Here is a 22609-nt window from a genome sequence, read left to right as displayed (position 1 = left end):
GATCGCATGCCCACTCCCCTTCCTCCTCTAGCAGGGTTGGTTGCCAAGTGCAATTAAGCACTGAGCCAGGAGCTGACATTGGAGTGTGGTCACCTACAGGCAGAAAACAGATTCATACCCAGATAAGAAGCCAGGTTAAACAAGAGAGGGAGGGAGAGAGGGAGGGGGAGACAAAGTTTATTACAATCCTCATAATATACTTTTCTTTAAACATTATTATTTAACTCCCTCCATGAAATGTTTGGCCATAAAATGGTTTTTGTGCTTTTTAGACTATTTGCTTTACATGTGTTATTAAAAATTTAACTGCCAAATTAAGATTATATGATTTTCCTTAATTGTAAGAGTTTGTGACTTCCAAAAAAATTACAGATCTGAGCTAGAGAACAGAAAGTGGCATTAAGATTCAAATTGTCTAAACAGTATGGGAAATGTGATGCAATTTGATGTTTTTTTCTTTTTTCTTTTTTTAAAGCAAAAGGGATGAGTCTTGAGTTTAAGGATTTTGTAAAATAAGCAAGTTTTTACTAGTGATCTTCCTGTGGTTCCCTCCCCCAGCCCCCAGCTGTCTTCCACACATTCCAGTTTGTAAATTTTATGAAAAATAATCTGATTGAGGTGGGGGTGCAGCTCTATGGTACAGCGCTTGCCTAGCATGTGCAAGGCCCTGGGTTTGATCCTCAGCACCACATAAAAATAAATAAAATAAAGGTGCTGTGTCCAACTACAACTAAAAAAAAAAATCGGATCACTTCATTCCGTTGCTTAAAACTGATTTACAAATTTTGTGGTTCAGGGATCAAACTCGGGGCCTCACACATGCTAAGCCTGACCGCTACCACTAAGTGACACCCTAAGCCTTCTTGCTCTGAACCTTGAAGTGGGCCGCTCCAGGGTTTCAGGACCGCCCCTTCCTCTGGGCTCATGGTGTACTCTGCCCCCTTAAAGAGACCACCCTGCTGTTTCCCTTTCCTTCACCAACAGGAAACTCCCTCCTTCAAGAGTCACACAACATCCCCTTGGCTTGAGGCTCTATGGAGATGGCCTGTTGGCCTGCTGGACCAGGGTCAGCACTTTCACACCAGTGGGGACCTGTCTGTTGGTGGTTGATCAAACATCGACTGTTTCATCCCAGCCTTAGCCCAGTTCTTACATACAGTGGCTCCTCTACCAGTTTTGTTGAATACATGTGTCCTTGGATTAAAGACTATTTCCTTCTCCTTTCACGACTTTGAAAGTGCTCAGAGAAAGAAAAGGAAATGACAGAGGGGTACACAGTTTAATTGGAACACGACTGTCTAGCTGGGGTGCTCCCAGCTGCTGGTTAAGCAGAAAGTAAGAATAAATGCAGTGCCAGGCACGTGGTGCCCACCTGTGACCCCAGCTACCTAGGAGACTGAGGCAGGAGAAGCACAAGTTTGAGGCTAGCTTTAGCAACTTAGCAAGACCCCATCTCAAAATAAAAGGGCTGGAGCCGTTGGTCAGTAGTACAGTGCTCTTCCAATCCCAGTTCCAAAAAATGGAAATGTGCGGCACAATATCAAGAAGTTAAGAATTCCAAACAGTGACAGCAGGTCATTAAACCAGTTGGGGTCTAACAGCCCCAGTGATGCAGCTGAACAGCAATCACAATATTGAGAAGTTGTGAGAGAGCAGGAAAACTGAGAAAGAGGTTGGATCAATTTTTTGAAGAGTGACTTAAATTTTATTGGGGGTCGAGAATGTAGCAGAGAGCTTGCCTAGCAAGTGTAGGGCCTTGGATTTGATCCCCAACACCACAAAATGAATGAATTTTATTTTCTCATGCCACATCCTTCATAAGATCACTACAGTATGTGTTCATTTACAACTGCAGAATTACTTTATTTCAGATTGTGTTAGTAAAAATGCTCTTAAGAAATAATGTCATCACCCATGCCCCACCCCTTACCCCTGAATTGAAGCAGCAGGCCATGACTGACTGCATTTCCTCCATCCAATCCCAAACTCAGGGAGAACGGGTAAGAGAAGACTGGCTGAGCCTTCACAGGATTGTATATGGATGAGAAATTTTTATCACTTATTGATTTTTTGTAAAAAAAAAATCTTGCATCATTAGTTCCCTATGCAATCACATGAAGTCTCTCAAAATTTGATTTTATTTCATAATAAGTAGGAAAAAGTTGTAATAGCTCCAAATAAACTTGGCTTATCAGACACATCATGATGAAATGTTGGCATATGTTGATAGAGTAAATAAATGAAAGATTTGACGTGTTTAAAAGTCTCAACTAGTTGGAAATGGGAAAGTTGATTTGTACTGCAGCAATTCTCCAGAAGGGGGCAGCACTCCCTGAGCCAACTGTAACTGCCTCCTCAGAGGCCGCCCAACTCTTGCCTGCCCTCCAAGGTGGTACCTGCTCTGCAACCCTTTCCTGACTTGGCTCCCCACTGCCTGGCAGGAGCAAGGGGACAACACACCACCAGTGACTGTGACACTATTCCATGGTTATGTGCAAGGAGCGCAGCTAAGAAACGAGCCCATGGACAAAGGAAAGTCCCCAGCCTTCCTCAAGGCTCTCATCTCATGCTCCACATGCTTGGCTGTTACCCTGTCCTCTAAGAAAGAAACCTAGCAAGAAACCTAGCGAGATGGCTGAATTTGCAAAATGAAAACCTCTTACTATCCTAATTTCTCTAGAACATAAAAAGTCACACCACCCAATACCAACAGAATAGATCTGATTGAGTTGGGTTTCTTAAACTCCTAAGCTCAATTTTCTCAAGTGCAGAAGAAATCATAACCACCTCCTTCATAGGGCCCCTCAAAAATCAGCAGGACAACACATGGAGGTGACTGGGAGAGTAGGCGCTCTGACACTTTCCTCCACATGTTTGCTGTCTGGGGCTCTTGTGTTGCTCAGGCTAGAAAACTGCTGAAGGTGAGAGAAAATGGCTCTTAAATGCACTTGTCGGAAAGAGCAACATTCACAGACCAAACTCTGCAGGTGTAGTACCGTTTAATCTTGGCAGGAGGCAGGGACACCTCTCAGCTTGTTCAAATGGCTGAACATATCTTTGCCTTCTTAATTATTTTATACCATTAAACTGTCACCAAAAACTCCTAATAAATAGTATGATCAACCGCCTGAGAGGTCAAGGTCAGCAAGGGGACTAGGGTTGCTCTTCTGCTCATAACCAGGACTTTGGGGCTGAGACAGTACAGGATGAACTTCCTGAGTAATGACTCCTCCGTAGCAAGGAACAGGCTTCATCCAAGAAGGCACTCTTGAGACTTTCCCCTGTCGCCCCAGTGACCAACTCTAACACATGGATTCTCCGCTGCTGGGCACGTGGCAACCAGTACACCAACACGAAACACACAGGACTCAAGTGAGCAGAAAGGCAGTTCCGTTTTGTAAGAAACAATATAGTTTATTTTTCTGACACCACAGCTCTGGCGAGTGGTTTTGTATCAAATTTAATGGAGGTCACACAGAACGTTTTATGCATGGGAGGGGAGGAAGGGGAAGGAACCACAAAATCTAAAACAAAAACAAAATCCTTGATAGCTTTTAGCATCTGTTCCACTCCCACATTAATAAAATTCACTTGGGAATTCCTAATAAAAAGAGAACAGAAAATGAGGTGGGCAGGGGGAGTGGGCTGGGGGTGGAAAGGCCCAGGGAGAAGGCCAAGGGCCCTCCCAAGACAGAGCTTCCCTGCAGGGCCAGGAGGACACTCGGCAGGAACAGGGCTTCTCTGGAGCAGTCTCCAGCAGAACACCAGGTATTGCAGCTGCCACAGGGGAGGGGAGAGGAGGGGGCTGAGTGTCACCAGGGGGGCCCGAGGGAGGAGAACACACTTAGCTAAGACGGGAAGTGTGGGGGAAACAGAGAAGACCTGATGGTGGGTTTGTGTACTGAGAGAGACAGACAGTGCTGGTGAGCACTCAACTGAAACAAATGTCCTAAGCTTCATTATTGTTAAAAAGAAAAATTTCCCCCATCCCCCCACCCCTCGCTGAACTTAGTTCCTTTTTTGTGCTTTTCATTAATACTCTGCTCTGAGGTCGTAGTTTGGTTTTTCTATACACTGGAGTTGAGAGAAAATAGTCCAAAGTCTGAAGATGGATTCTCCACCTAAAGTAAACAGCCCAGCATTCCTGTTCTCCTCTTGCCCCAAAGACTAACGTCTTTGTTAAAATCCCTTTTACAATATAGTACAGTACACACAAAAAAATAAAGCCCAAATTTAAAAACAAAAACAAAACCAAAAAAAACCATAGAAGAATCCTGGGAGAAGCCAGTCCAAATGACGTAAACATACAGAGAATGGTGCAACATGTGACCGATGGCGATTCTCAAAGCACAGCTACAGATTCCCAAAAGTAGGTGCCATCATGGGATACCCAAGTCCACAAAAATAATTTTTAAAAAATAAATCTTAAAAAAAACACACCTGTTGATTAAATGAAGAATTTGTTTTCAGACAGATCCATACATTCTCGAGTTCCCCTCCCCCAAAGCAGCCCTCAGGTCTCTGTCCCCCTATTGCATGACCAACAGTAAGCACTCCTGGCGCTCCCTCCGAGCAGTGCTCAGGACCTGGAATCCCATCTCGACAAGCATCGGCACATCCAATCTTAGCAGCTTAAAACATCATGTTTCCTGGGTTGCCAGGTCCTTGGCTGAATCCACCCATGCCCACGTCAGCAGCCATGCCCCAGGGCCTCATCTGGGGGGGGGGATCATGATGTTCTGCTGGGGTCCCATCATGCCCTGCATGGACATCATCATTCCTGGGGAGCCCACAGGCCCGGGGTGTGTGTACAGCCCAGCAGGCCCCCGATCCTTGCCAGGAATCATGCCCACGGCAGCAGCTGGATTGCTCATCAGGGTGGGCTGGCCGGGAAATGTAGATTGTGCTGGTGACATCTTCCGATGGTGAGGTCCCATCATGCCTTGCTGGAGAAAGGCTGGTGGTCTCATTGGGTTGTGGCCTGGCAAGGATGGAGCCGTACCAAGAGGGATGTCCGGAGTTCCTACTGGCCCTGGACCTCCCATGCCAGGTAATGCTAGTCCCATTCTGGGGGCTTGATCACCCATCATCCCCTGCATGTGCGAAAAACCAGGTCCAGGACCCTGGGGCTGTTTACGGCCTGGGACTTCCCCTCGAGGGAAATATTGCAGTCTGGCTAGGTTTCTCAGATGGAATAATGTGGGACAGATCAAACTCAGGAATCCCGGTGGCTCCAGGTCGGATGACCTCCTGCAGATCTGGGTCTGTAAACACTGAAGGCATGCTGTTCCCCAGGACAGTGAAGGAGTCGGGACCCCCTGGGCCTCCAGGATTGCAGAGTGCTGCATCTGCTGAACTTGGTGGCAGGTTGCTGGGGCGGCCGAGGGGGCCATCTCCTGGGAAACCCATCCCTCCTGGAAAACTGCCTTATCCTCCACTGGGGCCATTGTGAGGGAATGGGACTTGCTGTGGAGGAGACTGCACTGGAGGGAAGCCCTGGGGGAAACCCATCCATCCTTGAGGTACCATCAGAGGCTCCTGGGACCCATGCCCCATGACAGGGTTGTGTGACATCAAGCCAGGCCCCATTGGGACCCCATGAGGAGGTATGTTGGGTCCCATAGCATTTGGTGAGGGCATCTGACTGGAGTGAGAAAGTGGCTGGGTCATTCCCATTGGGCTGAGGGTTGGCATCGGAACCACGGGGTTTGGACCTGAAATTCCGAGGATTCTGTGTATTAATGCCCATTCCTAGAAAAATAAAGATATCAAAGGAATCAACTCAACTAAAAGCAACTCAGAAAAACTAATAAATCAAATTAACAAAAAAAGTTATTTGGTGGGAAAACAAAATCTCTGCCATCAAAGACTGAAACATACTTGGGGGGCGTCTGACCCACGCATATGACATGACTGTGCAGAAGACAGCAAGGGGAAAATTCTATGTTAATAAGCAAACAGTGTTGTCGTCTTCACTGGAGACAATTTAACACAGGAAGAAAATAATCTGCCTGAACGACTGAAGTAAGGCCCTTTGTGGAGACGGAGGATTATTGGTTCCACAATCCAATTGTTAGGAATTATAACAAAGAACCCAAACGAGTCTTTTTTTCCAACTGACACCTGGCATTATTTTATGTTGCCTTCCCAAGAGACCATTTAACTCCAGGTTACAAGACACGTCATGGCAATGACAGCGATGACGTTTAATGGAAAAGGGGAAGTGTCCTGTCTGCCAGTGTCTGGGATGTCTAAACTTCTGGCCTCCCTCTGGACCGTCACTGAGGGCGGCAGGGATGGCGTCTGTGCCCCTCACACAGCGCAGCCTAACCTGGTTAACTGGGATTGCCATCACCTTCACCACTGAAGATCACGCCTTTTTTTCTGAGATTAGTGGGGGCATAGGTGGGAGTGGGTGAAGGAATGAAGGCAGACAGAGCAAACAGTGAAAGGAAGACTTTTATTATGGCCCTAGTTCTAAGAAAGGACTCGTCTAGGAAACAGGGGCTTCCCACTCTCTGGAACCCTGTGGTGGCTGGTGGCTCGAGGGTGCGTTTCCAGGAAACCACGTGAGAGCTAACAACATTCCCATCAGCATGTGAGAAAGAAATGACCTCAGCATGACTGCAGGATGACCCCAAAGGAAAAAGTCCAGAACCCGCCAGGTACACAGAACAGGGAAGCCCTCTCACAGCCTCAGAGGAGCTGATGAAGAAGGCCATCCTCCTCTAGTCAGGCACTTCCACTCCACTGAGACTGACTCTGATGGCACATGGCTAACTGTTCAATGTCCACCTGTCTCTAAGAAAACAATTCAGGAAGTCTCTCCCTGGTCAGCACCAGCTCCACACCCATCTTTTTGGCTTCTTACCTGGCATGTTATTCATTGATGGCAGGTTGGGAGAACGGGCTGGAGGGAAGTCGCCATCAGAGCTGGCCACAGTCTTGATGGCATCATGGTACAATGGGGTCGAAGTGGGCATTGCGAACTTGGACATTCGAGACATCATTATCGAGAGAGGGTTCTGGGAGAGGGTTGGCTCTGGAGGCATAGTGTAAGGTGTGCTCGAGGGAAGACTTCCAGGGATATTCACAGAGGCAGGCTGGCTGGCTGAAGGCGGTGGAGGGCCATCTAGGAGAACAAAGCAAAACAAAACAAAGATGGGCAGGGAGTCCACTGGTTCTGAGAGCTACTGGGCCTTATGATTATGAACTGGCAAGGCCAGGAAGGAGACAGATGAGCAGGACAGTGTTATTAGACCAAGGACACAAGTCATCAATCTTCTAGTCAAGCTCTCTGTGTGTGCAGGAGACTGTGGCGTGATATGGAGATGACGGATCAGCAGATGTGAAGACAAAACCCAGCAGGAATACATTAGAAAAATGAGATTACAAACAACCATTTCATTGAAAAGAATGTGAAATATAAATAGAACTCTTTCCCTTGCCAGTCACAATTAAGAACTTGATCCAGGTATTAGAATCCCATGAAGCCAGACTAGTGCCCAACCCCAGGACCAGCCATATCACCCTACACAAACTCTTCATTTCCATGACTGCTACGGGTTAGAAGCTCACATGTAAGACAATGCAAGGAGGTTTGGAGAAACAGTTGGGTCACAGCCTTAAGCTAATCAATGAATTAATCCCTGCTGGGACCAACTGAGTAGTAGCTGGAGGCCGGTGGGCTGTGGCTGGAGGAAGTGGTTCATGAGGAAGTGGCTATGGGGTATGTATTTTTTATCTGGAGTGGGCAGTCTCTCTCTCTCTCTCTCTGCTACCGTCTGCCACACTCTTCTGCCATGATGTTCTGCCTCACCTTGAGTCCCTAGGAATGGAGCCAGCCTTCTATGGACAGAGACCTCTGAAACCATGAGCCCTCAAATAAACTTTCCCTCCTAAAGTTTTTGTGGTCAGATCTTTTAGTCACAGCAGCAAAAAAGCTAACTAAAACAATGGCCATGATGCTTGACCTAAGAAGGTCTGAAGCAGCTAGCTATTCCACTGTTTTAATGACCCTCTTACCCCAGAGGAAGACCCTTGGCTTGGCAGGACAGGCCTCCCATCTTGTTCTGGTTCTAGTTTTCTCAGGTGGAGACTGTACCAAAACTAGCACACACCCCAGAGCTCTGGTTCCACCCACGAAGCTACTATCATCAGTGAGGGTCTCTCCCAAAAAGAAAATATGAACAAACTGCAGCTGATCTGAGGAAATGGAGTTTTCTGTGGGCAACTATAGTTACAAGAACCAAACAAGTCTTAGAATAGCTTCCCTCTATGTGTGGGACAAGACTCACCTTGAAGTGGGTGGGCCCAGGATTTGAGGAAGTCACATTTCCCCACTGTTAGGACGTTCTATCTCACCAGCCTTGTTCACTGTGCTAAGGTAAGTCACTGTGGCAACTGACATACAGCGTCCCACTCCCTTCCTCCTTCCATAGCACCCACCACACACAGACACTTTGCAGGGCTGAGTACTTGTGCAAACACCTAACGCAGTACTCAGAATGATGCACCTTGCCACGAGTTTTGGCAAAGGCCACTTCCTCTGGTTACACTCAAAGACACCAATTTTCTTAAGCAAAATCAGGGTCTGGCAATCTCCAGGTATGAGTGCGACTGTGAGGATGCCGACATACTGACCTGACTCTACACTTCCCAGCATGGCTGGGGAGGCCATGGTGAGGGGAGCTTTAAGGTTTGGAGGAATCCCAGAACTCTGAAGGGGAGGTTTGGGAGAGGAGGTCCATCCAGGTGATGGGGCAGGAAGTGATGGAGACTTGAGGTGAACAGGCGAAGCAGCAGCAGACCCCAAAACAGGGGGGGACTTAATGGAAGCAGCAGCAGCGGGGCCTGCCAGCATGCCTGCCAGCTGCGATAGAGTCTGGGGGGAATTGAGGTTCCCCGAGGGTGAGCCCAGCATTGGGGACTGGACTTGGTGCATCGTGGGAGACTTCAGAGGGTTGATGCCTGGGGAATGCACCTGGCTGGCTGCCACAGATATATACAGGGGCTTGCGTCCCAGGCCACGCTGGACGGGGAGAGCTGGGTTGAGGCTGGTGGGGTTACTCGAGGGGTTGAGAGGTAGTGGTGGCATATGACTGAGCTGGCTGTTAGTCCTCTGGTAGGGCCCAATTGATTCTCTGAGATTCCGCAAGCCACTGCCGCTGCCTGGACCCTGAGACATGGGAAGGAATGGCCTGGGGCCCATGCCATACTCCTGCTGAGGGTGCTCACTAAATGGCAGGGGAACCATCTTCTGCTGGGAAGGCAGCATGTCTGAGCCGCCTGGGCGGGACTTCATCGACTCCTCAGGGCCTGCACCAGCCTCTCTCATCTTCTGAGGCATCATCTGAGTGCTGGGCCCCATGCAGACATTCAGATGCATGTCTCCCTTCATCCCACCAGGAACCATCCTAAACTCAAGTTCCTGACCAGGGCCTATCTGTGGAGGCATTCCTTTTGGAAAGTCGCCCCTGGAAGGACTCAGCGGGCCCTCGACTGGTATCCGTGGGAAGATGGGATTGTTCCTGGGCTCCATGTGGCGCTGGGAGCCTGGGATCACCCTGTTCACCTCCATGCTGGGCCTGATGCCTTCCATGCCCATCCCTGGGGGGAGACCCAGCTGCTTCTCTGCCAGCTGCTGCTGAAACATCTCTTCAGACAATCCTTGGGGGTTTGGGAAGCGCTCCCCTCGGCCAGGACCGCTGAAGACACCTTGGCCGGGAGGGAAGTTTCGACCATCTGGGATTTTTTGGCACATCGTCTGGCCAACTGACTCCAGAGAGGCCTGGTTTAGACGCAGGGTTGGGCTCATTTGGCCCTTCCATCTCAGAGTTTATCATTCCTGCAAATCCCGGGAGGCGCATCTGGCTCCCTGGCATGTTGGGATGGGGAGCCATGCCCCTGGGGGGGGAGAGAATGCAAAATGCTGATTCCATCAGAGAACGGCTCTGCAGCCCCGGGTGCCCAGCCTTCACCAGGAGTCACCTGGTAGGGAGGGGGCAGCCCTCGGCCCACAGCCCTCGGCCCGTGCGGGTGGACCAGCACGTCCTGCAGGGAGCACTGCTGCACCACCACTTGCTCCTGCTTCCTTCTCTTCTCCTCGTAGAACTCCTGCTGCAGCTTTAGCCACGCCATCTGCTCAGGGGTCATGTGCTTCAGGTGGTCAGGTCCGATGGGCAGAGACTGGGAGTTCATAGAAGGTGGAACCATTTCATCTGGAGAAAAGGGCACATCTCTATGTCCTTGAGGGCCAAAGGGAGCTCCCACATCTGTCCGGGGCCCAGGACCCTTACCCAGGCTTTGGGACTGAGCCATCATGGCCTGGATTGGCCCTTCTGTTTTTTTCTGAGGTCCATCTAATACCCCAGGATTCTGCTGGGCCCCCCCCCACTCTGTCCTCCTGAGAATTCTTTCTCATCAGGGAAGAGCATACGCTGGATGTCTCTGAGGGTCTGCAAGGAGCACTCATGGTGATCCAGCTGCTCCTGAGACAGGCCGTCAGGGTTTTCTCCCAGTGTGGGGGGCTCGCCACTGGACACTGATGGGGGTGGAGGGGCTTTGGGATCTGCCGAAGAGCTACTGCTCCCCTGGGAGACAGGGGTCACTGCTCGACTGTTGGGCGTTGAGTTTGGCCCGGTATCAACCGGGGGCAATGGAGTGGAGCTGGCAGGACTACCCACAGGAGCAATCAGTTTATTCTCCAGCCCAGGACTGTCGTGGTCCAGGGGACGTGGGGGTGCCACAGACTTGGGTGCTGGTGCTGGAATGGGTGGAGTTGGCTGCAGTCTGGTGTTCTGGGAAGAATTCTGGTCCTGGTTGGCTGGAGCTGGGGGTTGTTGTGGGAGAGGTTTCGGATCATTGTGAATGGCAGATATCTGTGTATTCTGAAGATAAATGAGATTGTTTAGATCATTGGTAAACTGAACAGAGGGGCAATTAAAAGAGCAAGATATGTTATAAAGGACTTGTCCCAGTGACATAATTCTCTACTGACACCTGATTCTGAAATTATTTACGTACAACCCTTCTTTGGACATAGAGATGTTTCGATTTTTTTTTTAAACCTTACTGTCCAATGGCATCCTCTTTCCCTTCTTGAAGATCGGGTTCCAATAACTGTATAAGCATGCCAGGGGAGAGCCACTCTGCCAAAGAGAATAAATCTGAATGTCTATTTCGAGAAACAGGTTTGATATCACATGTCTACTATGTGTTTTTGATTCAGGGAAAAGATTAGTTCCTTGGTATGTGGGAGGCTACACCTAACACCTTTTTCTTTTTCCTGGAAGTACAATAGGGTATGCAGACTTATCGTCATCAATCAAAAGGTCTGATGCTTCACTTGTAGCTCTGTGCTCCGCCAGCTGGATACAGTGGGAGGCCACTCCATGTCACATCCCCTCCGGTAGGGTGACGACTGAAGTGTTCCCCTCCTTGAGTTTCCAGGGGCCTCACATCTATGGTTTCTGTTTTTAGTTTGTGATCACTGATTCCCTATCTGATAAGAATTTGTACATTAACTGTAGTAGGATAATCTGCAGGAAGGAAGCGTTTGCACACAAGTCTGAGGTGATCTAGCTCGCGGTGTCCCTTGATCTGTTCCTTCCAATGGACAGCAGGCTGCCCTTTTTAACTTATTAAGTACTACTGCTAAACTGAGTCCTGGATAAAAGCTCCCTTACCTACAATTGGTGACACAGACACTACGACTGTCTGGAAGAAGGATGTACATGTTCTAGGTCTCAACTTTAGCACAGCTGAGACTTCAGAGGGTTAAGAAGGGCCTGGTCTACAAACTTTCTCAGTTATTTTTCACCAGCCTTCAGTGACCCTCCTAATCCCTTTCTGGTGTTCATTTGTTCCTACTTGTTCATTTAATCCATTCTGTATTCCTAAATCCACAAGGCTCTTAACTTACCTCCCCACTTACTCTCTGGAATGTTTACCTTTGGGTAAATCTGCACATGAATTATTATGTGTATCTACATGAAGAATTTATATTTCATATAAGCAAAAACATCTTTGAGTATTTATACTCTGTAAAAAAATATATACACAAATGTTTCATTTGGAAGTACTGATGCACATTTGTCTGTAGATAGATTTGTATGGGTAAAATCAGCTCAATCTGTTTGACTCTGTTCAATTCCACTTTTGCAACTCCTCAACCAAAGCATGGAGGTCACCCGAATTTTCCCTGTCGTGCCGTTTCAGGTTTGGTTTGGTTGGCCAGTTTTAATAAAGCAATTACAGTCAAGGAAACTGTTTCTCACTACCCCTTTCATTTCAGATTTGGAGCAATGTATCATTACTAATTCCCTCCTTAACTCCAATTCTGATTACATTTTAGCACCAGAGAAGGTGGAGGTGACAACTGTATTAAGAACTATCATTAAGTCAATAAAGCTCGACTGGGTTGCAAGGTACCCAGTGGTCCCCCAGACAACAAGCATTTTAAATATAATGATATTCACTCTCCATCTGAGTAGTGCAGATAACCTGGGAAATATAAAATCCCTCAGTTGAGGAAAGCTCAAGCTCTGCTACGTCCACAGAGATGAAGATTTCTTTGATACACACAGTAGACAAGATGGCACCGATTTTATCTGGAATTATAACTTTGCTTACTGTCATTTAACTTTCCCATGATTAAGACTCATACCAGTATTAGAGTTCATGCTCTCTGAACACAGGGACTGTATCTTGAGCTTCTTAGCACTCCCCACAGCATCTGGTGCAATGCCTGGACAATGCCAGGGACCAGAAATGTTGTTTGGTTCAATTTAATCAACTATATGCATTAAAATAAACACTGCATATTTTTTCTTCAACTAATTCAAGAATGTTATTTTTTTTAAAAATCTGCTCTACATATAGGTTGAATTTAGATTTTCCTAGAGATGGTGACCCTGAAATATCTGTGTAGCTCCTCTTTTGTTTAGCATCTTCTTCCCCTCACTCATCATCAGTTTACCAGCATCTGATAGAAAGGCACAGTGTGACATGCCTAAGGTCCCACAATACCAGGGTCACACTAGATATCCAGAATACAGCTCCTTGTCAATCACCACCCGATCCTGGGCAGTCACTGTGGACCCACTTCTCAACCACATACCAGAGGGGCTGTGCTTCTGTCCGCCTTGCTGCTGGAGATGTTCTGGATGTGGAAAGAGACGATGGTTTCAACATGGCTTCAGCAGCTCTCCAGAGACAAAAGGTAAAACATGCTAGGCCATGTCTCTGTCTCACTCACTGTGACCCCAAATGGACCCCACGCTGGACCTCTAAGGGAGTGGAAGGAGAAGCACCAAGAACCACCAGAGATATTGGATAAGAAGAAACCAAGGGGCCGGGGGTGGCTCAGTGGTGGAGCGCAGCCTGCCATGTGTGAGGCTCTGGGCTCAAGTCTCAGCACCATATGTAAGTAAGTAAATCAACGACTAAAAAAATAAATTTAAGGGCTGGGGATGTGGCTCAAGCAGTAGTGTGCTCGCCTGGCATGCGTACGGCCCGGGTTCGATCCTGAGCACCGCATACAAAACAAAGATGTTGTGTCCGCCGATAACTAAAAAAAAATAAATATTAAAAAACTCACTCTCCCTCTCTCTCTCTCTTAAAAAATATATAAAAAATAAATAAATAAATAAATAAATAAATTTAAGAACAGAAGAAGAAACTAAGGGAAACATTTTATTATCATCAAACACCTGAAACTAAAAGACAGCCATGAATGTACCCCAAAAGAGGCACTAAAAAAACAAAACACAAAGCCCCAAACTTTCTTCTTCTTAATGAACCTACTATTAAGGTATTTTATAGAAGATCCTAGTTCAAAATCCCAAACTGAGAAATGTGAACACTAAAATCTCAAAAACACCCAGGGATAGGAAAAGTTTAAGTTTGTTAAGATTCACTTTTTATCTTAAGTGAAAAAGAAAAGAAAAAAAGTGCACACAGGGTATTTTTTGACGAATAAACGAATAAAAATCGATTCAGCCATCCACTCAGAACATGTATAGCAAGATGTTCATGGTAGTTATGTTTAAATTCCAGAGGTTTTTCTTTTTAGTGTTTTTTTTTTATTTTAATTATTCCACTATAGATATTTACTACTTGGAGCATTTAAAAAATAATAATAAGCAAATTGTAGAAAAAGTGTTTATTATACAATCACTCTTCTATGTTTAAAAAAGGTAGATGTGTATATTTGTATTAGCACAAAAAATTTCTGAAAGAAAAGTCAAGGAAGTATTATCAGTGGTTGCCTCTGGGGAGTAAGATGGGGAAGGATTTACATTTTATTTTATCTCTTTTTGTACTGTCAACTTTACATGATACAAGAGGGAAAAAAATCAATCTGCAAGGGGAAGGGGAATAAGAATTAAGGTCCCCTCTCCCCACACACATAAGTGACGTTTAACAGCAAGACAGTGCCATCTACTTACTTATTGGCCATCTCAGTAGAAAACCATATACCACTTTGGCTGGAGTCTTCTGAGCAGGTGTGGGCTCTGGGGCAGTAGCTTGTCCATGGGAAGGGGTGGAAGACCTGGGGACTGTGGCGGTTGATGGGGTCATGGAGTGTGGTGTGTGCTGGGAATCCTGGGACTTTATATGGTCAGCAGAATTACATTCGAAAAGAATAAAGGACTCATTGTCATGGAAAGACTGAGACTCTTTTTTTTCCTGCCAGCATTTACAGCATCACAACACAAACCCACCTTGAGAATTTCAAGGAGAAACTATCTCGTTAAGAGGAAACCTTCTTTTTACTTATAAAATTTCAAACACTCTTCTCCCTACATGACTCATTACAAAGCACCCTTCCTCCTCATTTCTGTAAATAGAATACATCCTTCAGATATCAGTATAACTGTCCCTCCCTCCTGGTAACAGTTCTCAAACTTCTTGGACTTGCCTAGATGCCCCAGCTAATGGAACTCATAGTCCCCTAACTTCTCTTACTTCAGCATTCATGAAATTTCATTGTTTATTTAACGATCAGCTTCTAGATACACTCAAATCCTTAAGGACGGCTACTGCGTCTATCTTATTGACCATGGTACCCCTAGCATCTGCATAGTGCTGGCCCTCATAGTAGGCCTCCCAAACTTAAGGAGGCCTTCCAACACCTGAGGAAGGAAGGAAAGGAAAGAAAAGAAAAGAAAGGAATAGAGGTAGGGAGGAAAGAAAGGGGGAACAATCACCCAGGTTTTCTTTTTTTTCTCACAATATTGGGACTTAAACCTAGGGCCTCTGAATGCTAGGCAAACACTCTACCCTGAACTAAAACCCCAGGCCTTTTATTTTTCATTTTGAGTCTCCAGGCCAAAGACATGCATAAAAATGTGGGCAGCCCTGTGAGGTACCCCGTCAAACTATGTGCATCCCCCCGAGCAGCACTCAACAAGGTGGTTCCAGACTAGGCTCCAGTGAGTAGAAAAGTGAGAAGGAACAGTTCCATTACACATCACTAAATGGCCCAGGCTGGCCTTGAACTGATGATCCTCCTGCCTCAGGCTCCAGGCTAGCTGGGATAACCATGAGGCCAGCTTTTGCTGCACCTGGCAAGGTTTTCCATTTTTCATATGGGTTCCAGTTCTTGAAAACTAACTTCACATTCTGGCCTACAGTTAGATTTTTGTTCTTACACTAGGAGGAAAAAACCTAAAATCACATATCATACCCCTTTCTGGCTGACTCCACTTTGGTACCTGCCAAATCTCTACCACACCTGGTAGTCCCTCATTCCTGCCACAGTGAAATCAGCTGTGACAAGTCTAGAGTACTGTCAGGGCCACCAAGGCTTCTTCTTGTGTCTGCAAGCCTAGCAAAGTGGCAACCAGAGAGCACAAACCCAAGCCCAGGGAGACTACCTGGATGGAGAACAGGAGGGGATGCCACTTGCAGAGAGGCTGGAGCTACTGACTGGAAACTGAAGGAGAATCAGCACAGAGGCCAAAGACATGCATAAAAATGTGGCAAGCCCTGTGAGGTACCCTGTCAAACTATGTGCAACCCCTGGGCAGCACTCAACAAGGTGGTTCCAGACTAGGCTCCAGTGAGTAGAAAAGTGAGAAGGAACAGTTCCATTACACCCTGGGAGAACTCCTGAATCTGACTCCTGTTCTCCCCACTTGACCGAGCTGGCCTTTCTGGCCTCCAGCCCATGTCAGAGGCTTTCCCTCAGGACACGACTTCCCTCTGAGTCTCAGGGATCTTACAGACATACCTTTCATGTCAGAGTCATCGTTTGGAGTACCCGGATCTCTCTGATCAAAGGAGTCGGGGGAAACACTTCGCTCCCTTTTCCCCTTGCCCTTGGCACCATTTCCAGCCCCATGCTCCCACCTGGGCCAGGGAGTGCTTTAGGGGTATGGCCCCCACTCTTGGAGTCACAGGGGGATGGCTGGGATTGGCTGGCTGAGCCCCCCTGTTTACCCTGATTGGAGAATTTGGAATCCAGCTGGGGGTTTCCAGATGGGGACATCACTGTAGGGGGACAGACCATCACCTCCTGCTTTGACTTAGGGCTACTAGAAGAAACAAATAACAAAAGGAGATAAGACACCAGGCACAGGAGCAGCAATTTCTTCAGTGGGCCCAGGAAACCCTAAGGACTAAATAACCACCCCATGTTGCACCTCAGCCACTTGCTCGTTCCCATTTCAGAGCCATCCACAGAGGAGGACTGAACACAGTGGACTGCCAGGTCTCAGGAAACCTGGTCACATGGGGACCCATCTCTAGGCCTTCTGTCAATAAAGGACAACAGTTTCTATGTACATAGGGAAGTGACTCTCACACGGAGACTAGTTTAGAGTCAACAAATATGCACCCCCAGCCTGGTGACAGACAGCTGTGAGGAGAGGCCAGCTTCCCTGCTGGGAAACTTGGACAGTCCCAGAGAGCAAGAGGGAAACCCACTGGTGCCTGGAAGCTTAGGGAGATCCTCCAGGACGCGAATCCCTCCCAACAGTGCATTTTACCAAAACAGGGTAGACCAACCACTGCCCCAGTGCGGGAAGGAAAGGCTCCTTTCAAAATGAAACTCAAGAACTGGGTAGCAGAGGGAAAGCTGGCATGGGACTGGGGCAACCTCAGGCCCTCACCTTGCCAAGTTTAGCAACTGTCCTGTTGGTCTTTGTATGCGAGTTTTGGCAAGGTGTGCAGAGGTAAAGAGGAGAGGTCCAAGAACAATGAGTAAAGAATACTACAGGGAAACTACATAAGCTTTGTCATTAGCCCGGTGACTCTTCTGTTCCTATTTACTATTCCATTTCCCTTCCTTTCCCATTTGGGTGTCATCTGTTTCTATCCCAACACACCGTATCATCAGTAAGTGTCTGTGGTGCACCAGGAATCCCCAAGGGGCCGTGGGGAGTGGCCCTTGTCCTCACCTCTGTGCGTTTCCTGATGGAGAGTTCCTCACTTTAGGGTTACTGGAATGCATTGATTGAAATCCTGAGCTTGCAGTCACAAACAGGGACGGGCTCACTGAGTTCCTCTCGGGCTATCGCAGAAGCAGCTGCTGGGAGCAGCAGCAGTGGCCCACTGCTTGCTTGGCGTGTCCCTTAGCATTGACCACCTGTACTCCTTTTTCCTCTTTGTTTTTCTCTGCTGGGGAAGTGGGTCCTTTCTCCTTGCAGTTCCCACATTCTCTGGGTGTGTGCCTCCTGCTGCCAAAAGAAAATCTCGCATCTCCAGGGCACTCTACAAGAAAAGAACACCCCAAAATGGTGAGACATAACATAACACTGAAACATAAAACCACATCACAACAGGATCAAGAGGAAAGCACCAGCCAACAAAGAGCCAGCAAGATCATTCCTCAGCTTCCAGCAGAGTTAAAGGAAAGGGCGACACTCCTATCCTGGCCACAGGCTCTGGTGCTGAAGTAGCTGAAGAGTGACTAAGACCTTATCCCAGCACACAACCTCCCACCCAAGCAGCAAGAACTAGGCATCTGTAAGCAGAGGAGAAATGCAGTTTAATCTTTAGCCATTTAGTCTCCTTCACATTTCTCTACTTCTGAATACAAAATCCTCAAAAACATTTTATTCTTTTTTTTCTTCTAAAACAATGCTTTGAAACCACTGGGAAGTGCAGATCCAGTGACTCTCTGCTATTTTAGCTCTGGTGGCAAAACAATGGCACCAAAATGTAACAAACCCACCCCAATTTCAAACCACGAATCCAATGAATCTATGCTTATTTTCTTAGGGCCTCAAGGGCGAGGAGACATGAAAGGAGGTACTTTTGAAAACAAATATTGAGCCAATACTAAATACAATCAGTTCTGTTCCCAATTTCCATGATCTTTCTATTAAATTATGCCAAATATGTGTCTTGTGTTCTCACTGCTTAATGACAGGGACTTTAGGCATGGGTAAGCAAGGGAATGATCCATAATTCTGAAGGTAAAAGAACATCTTTGAAGGCTAATATATTTTTTGAGCCAATTTGCAAGGCTAATGTGCAGCATAAAGGTCAAGTAAATATTCCCAAACCTAGCTAGAGAATAAATGAGAAAGCCCTTTATTTAGGGAAGCCCAGACTGGCTAAGGGAAAATCCAGGTATACCCTGAGTCAGTCCCTCCCCTCCCTCCCCTTCTGCTGCTGGTTTCTTACTTCAGAACACAAGACTGAAGGGGGAGGTTATTAAGTGCAGGATTAGTAGCTGAAGAATCAAAACGTGTCACAAACAGCTCAGGTGTTGCAGCTTACATGTGTTTCCAGAGGTGAAAACTAGACTAATACTGGGAGGGTCAGTTATTTTCTATGTTTTGGCAGTATGATCATTACCAAGTGTCTATTTTGTCATTTAGAAATTTTTACAGTCCCAACCACTTTACCTGGGACACAGAAGGAATTCATGGAAGTTCTGAATATACACACTTTTTAAATAGAGAAGACAGGAAAAAGAACTATAACAAAACATAGGGAATGTTGCTAGGCTAAACATTTTGTTATTAATTTAAGGTTATATTTTATCCCTATCACATTTCAGCCTTTTTGCTTTTCCAGTTTAAACTATAAAATGGATTGTGTTTGTCTAATCTGACAGAGAATCATAAAGCATTCTGTAAATCCCCAACAAATATCAGCAACCTCTGGTAGGGAGGAAGCAGCAAATGCATCCGCACGGACAAGGCTATTCCAAACCCTTTACCTCAGGAAAGAAAAGCATTACCCCTGTATAGGGCCCGTAGCTCCTGGTCCCTCCCATCTGTGACACACACTGACCACTCCATGTGCGTATTTTACCCCTGTGTGAAGGCTGTGTCTCTGAAGACAACCCCCTGTTTCAAGGTCTTTGGTTTTTCTATAACACTCAGCACAACACACTAAGAGGGTTGGGACTTCTGTGACTTACTTGGCTTCTCACTGATTGGAAACACCCAGCATTTGTGTTGCAATCTCTTTCCAAAGCAATGCAAAACATATTACAAATATCAAATCTCTATTAATCTACCAAGAATTTATGAGCTGGTAGCACAGACTCTTTCTAGTAATAATGCTGTGACCATAAAACACTTTTATTTTCAAAGTACTTCTACATATAGTTCCTTATTCTCTTATCACCCCAAGCTCTAGGCCTTCTGACAGTAAGAACAAATGAGCAAAATTCTCATCTTTTTGTGGGGGATGGCAGGGGGTGCCAGGAATTGAACCTAGGGACACTAAACCACTGAGCCACATCTCCAACACTTTTTATATTTATTTTGAGACAGAGTCTCACTAAGTTGCTTAGGGGGCCTCACTAAATTGCTGAGGCTGACTTTGAACTTGTGATCCTCCTACCTCAGCCTCCCGAGTGATGGGACTACAGGCATGCACCATGACGCCCAACTCATCTAGATTCTGCCAGAGATCCCTTCCTTCTTGAAAATGACCTCATTTGGTTTCCCTCGTTTTCTCCTAGTGCTCCAGTCATTCTATGCCTGCTTCCCTGAGGCCTCTTCTCCACTCAGGCTCTAAAGCCCCAAGGTCCTCGGGAGTCTCTCTGGGCCCTGGCTGCGCTCATCCTGGAGTCCTCTCCATGCCGACAGCTTCCAGATCCCCACGGCTCAGCCTCCAGCTGCGACTGCACCCACCCATACACTTCACACTTCCCCCAGACAGTTCCAACCCAACAGGATCAAACATGAGTTCTTGTCTTTGTGTAGTCTTCCTCCCAAACGACTTTCCTTCAGTTTCCCACACTTTAGTAAATGTCCCCTTTATCCACTCAGTTGCTCATGTCAGAAATCTGGGAGTCACTCTTGACACTTGACACTCTGCTAACCCCCACGTCAAGTTTGCACATTTTTGTTTAAAGAATGAAGTCCCAGCTTGTTTCTTCTTCAGAGAAGGAAGGTTCCTTAAAATCAGGAATCTACACGGGAGTCTGCATCACATTCTTCTCACAGCACCCTGCGTTTTTCTGTGTTTATGATCACATGTGTGATCATGTGATCATCTGTGTGACATTCATCTCTAACAGCACCAGAAGCTCCCTGAAGGTGGGGACGGAGACCGACCTGTTCATCCCTCTACTCCCAGAACTTACTACAATGGCATGAAAATACTGGTTTCATCCACCCAGAAAATGATACCAACATGGAGAAGAAATATCTGCATTCTCACACTCACTATAGCATTTACAATAGCCACAATGTGGAATCAACTCAAGTATCTGTCAGCGGATGAACAGTTAAAGAAAGTGTGTTACATTCATGCACACCCTCTGGAATACTATTTGACCTTAAAAAAGATTGAAATCCTGTCATCTACAACATAGATGAAACCAGAGAACATTACTTTAAGTGAAATAAGTCAAGCACAGAAAGACAAATACTGCATGACCTCACACACAGAACTGGAAAAAGTTGAACTCAAAGAAGTAAATAGTAGGATGGTGCTTACTAAGGGACAGGAGGTGAAGAGGGGAGTTGGGTGATACAGAGGGGAAAAGGTCCGTGAAGCAAAGCCCAAACTTCCTCAAGACCACCTCTCAAAGCCAGGCCTGTGCCCCAGTGCTCTCTCCACCCTACTCACTGAAACCCCCGGTCACGACACTGCACTGCTCATCCTGGAGGTGGGGAGTCCGGGAACCCCTTTCTTAAAGGTGATCTCACCTGGAAGACGGTAAATAGTGGGAAAAAATTCCTAAATAAATTTTAAAAAATGAACCACATGAAAATAGACAATGAACCATGGGCTATATTTCCCCCATCCCTGCACTAAGGCATCAAACCTTATGAACCACTTGGCCTCCCTGAGATTTAAACTTTGGGTCTCTCTTTTATATACTTTCACTTCTGTTTCCAAAAAAAACCTAAAAACTGAAAGCACCTGCCTTTCATTATGTGCTCTGATTTTATGTTGTAACCCCTGAATGGCTCGTTTAGTTTTGTGATTTTGTCCTCTATGGATAATAAATTTCCAAATGCACATTCCCAGTTTTAAATTCAGTTGTGCATTTTGGATCCTAAGCCTCCAAATTTCTACTGAAAGCATTCATTTTTAGTAATTTGCCATCACTTAAAATCCACAATATCTAAAGCCAAATTCATCAACTAACTTTCATTTATTCCTCCTATGCCTATGGACAATATCAAACCTTATTAATATTTCTAACACCACAAGTAGTACTATAATCATCCAAGTCAACCAGATTTGTAAACTAGCAGCATCTTTGATTCCCCTTTGCTTCTTACTCCACCATCCCTATAATTATTTTTTTTTCTTATATCTCCTGAGTTACTTTTTACATTGGGCTTTTGTGACATATCTATTTAACTGCTGAGCAAGAGTCACTCTTAATCATCCTAACACACAATTTCATAATACATCACCTGCTTATAATGTAATCTTCCTAAAATACTTCTCCAAAAACCCATTACTCCCAGATTTAAGAGGTAAATGAGCATTTTCAGTACTTCACTGTCAACAGAATCTCAAATTCTTCAATCTGAAAAGGAATGTTTATTCTAATCTGTTCCACAAGTGTTTATTGTAAATAGTGTTTCTAACCCTAATATATATATATATATATATATATATATATATATATATATATATATATATATATATATAATTTTCTTACAATGGCACATGTTAGTGTCATCATCTAGCGAGGATTATAGGCACTAGGGTCAGAGATGCACAAGAATCACAGACCTTGCATTCAAGGAGTGAACTCTGGTGCCTTACCATTCAAACACTCTTGGTTACATCCAACTGTAATCACAAGGCAGATTAATACTCCTACATGGTTTCAGTCATAAATATTTTATGGTTCTTTAGTGTTTCTACCTTTTGTCCATTTAATCAAATCTCACTAATACAATGCTCACCTTCAATTCCATATTTTTTGTACAACTTGCTCAGCTTCCCTAACCTTACTAACTTCACCTTAATACTAGTATCGTATTTATAAATCTGTGTCATACGGAATGGAAGTTCCATTGTTTCTTGAATCAACACCAAATAATATGTCGCCTCAAATTAAGAATAAAGACCACACTTTCAGCTCTTAAACTGTTATCACCTATAATACTGAACCCATAAAAGCAGCAATAAAAAAGTTTTTCTGTACACAATGACACTGCTACTCAAT

At 45.8% G+C, this 22609-nt stretch overlaps 1 pseudogene; it reads right to left on the bottom strand.

Annotated features, from left to right (window-relative positions):
• Nucleotides 1-4632: 4632 nt before the first annotated feature.
• Nucleotides 4633-17493, bottom strand: LOC143389735 (B-cell CLL/lymphoma 9 protein-like; annotated as a pseudogene).
• Between the last annotated feature and the right edge of the window lie 5116 nt (nt 17494-22609).

The sequence above is a fragment of the Callospermophilus lateralis genome, unplaced genomic scaffold (assembly GCF_048772815.1).
Source record: "Callospermophilus lateralis isolate mCalLat2 unplaced genomic scaffold, mCalLat2.hap1 Scaffold_1576, whole genome shotgun sequence".
NCBI lineage: Eukaryota > Metazoa > Chordata > Mammalia > Rodentia > Sciuridae > Callospermophilus > Callospermophilus lateralis.
This window is presented reverse-complemented; position numbering and strand designations above follow the sequence as displayed.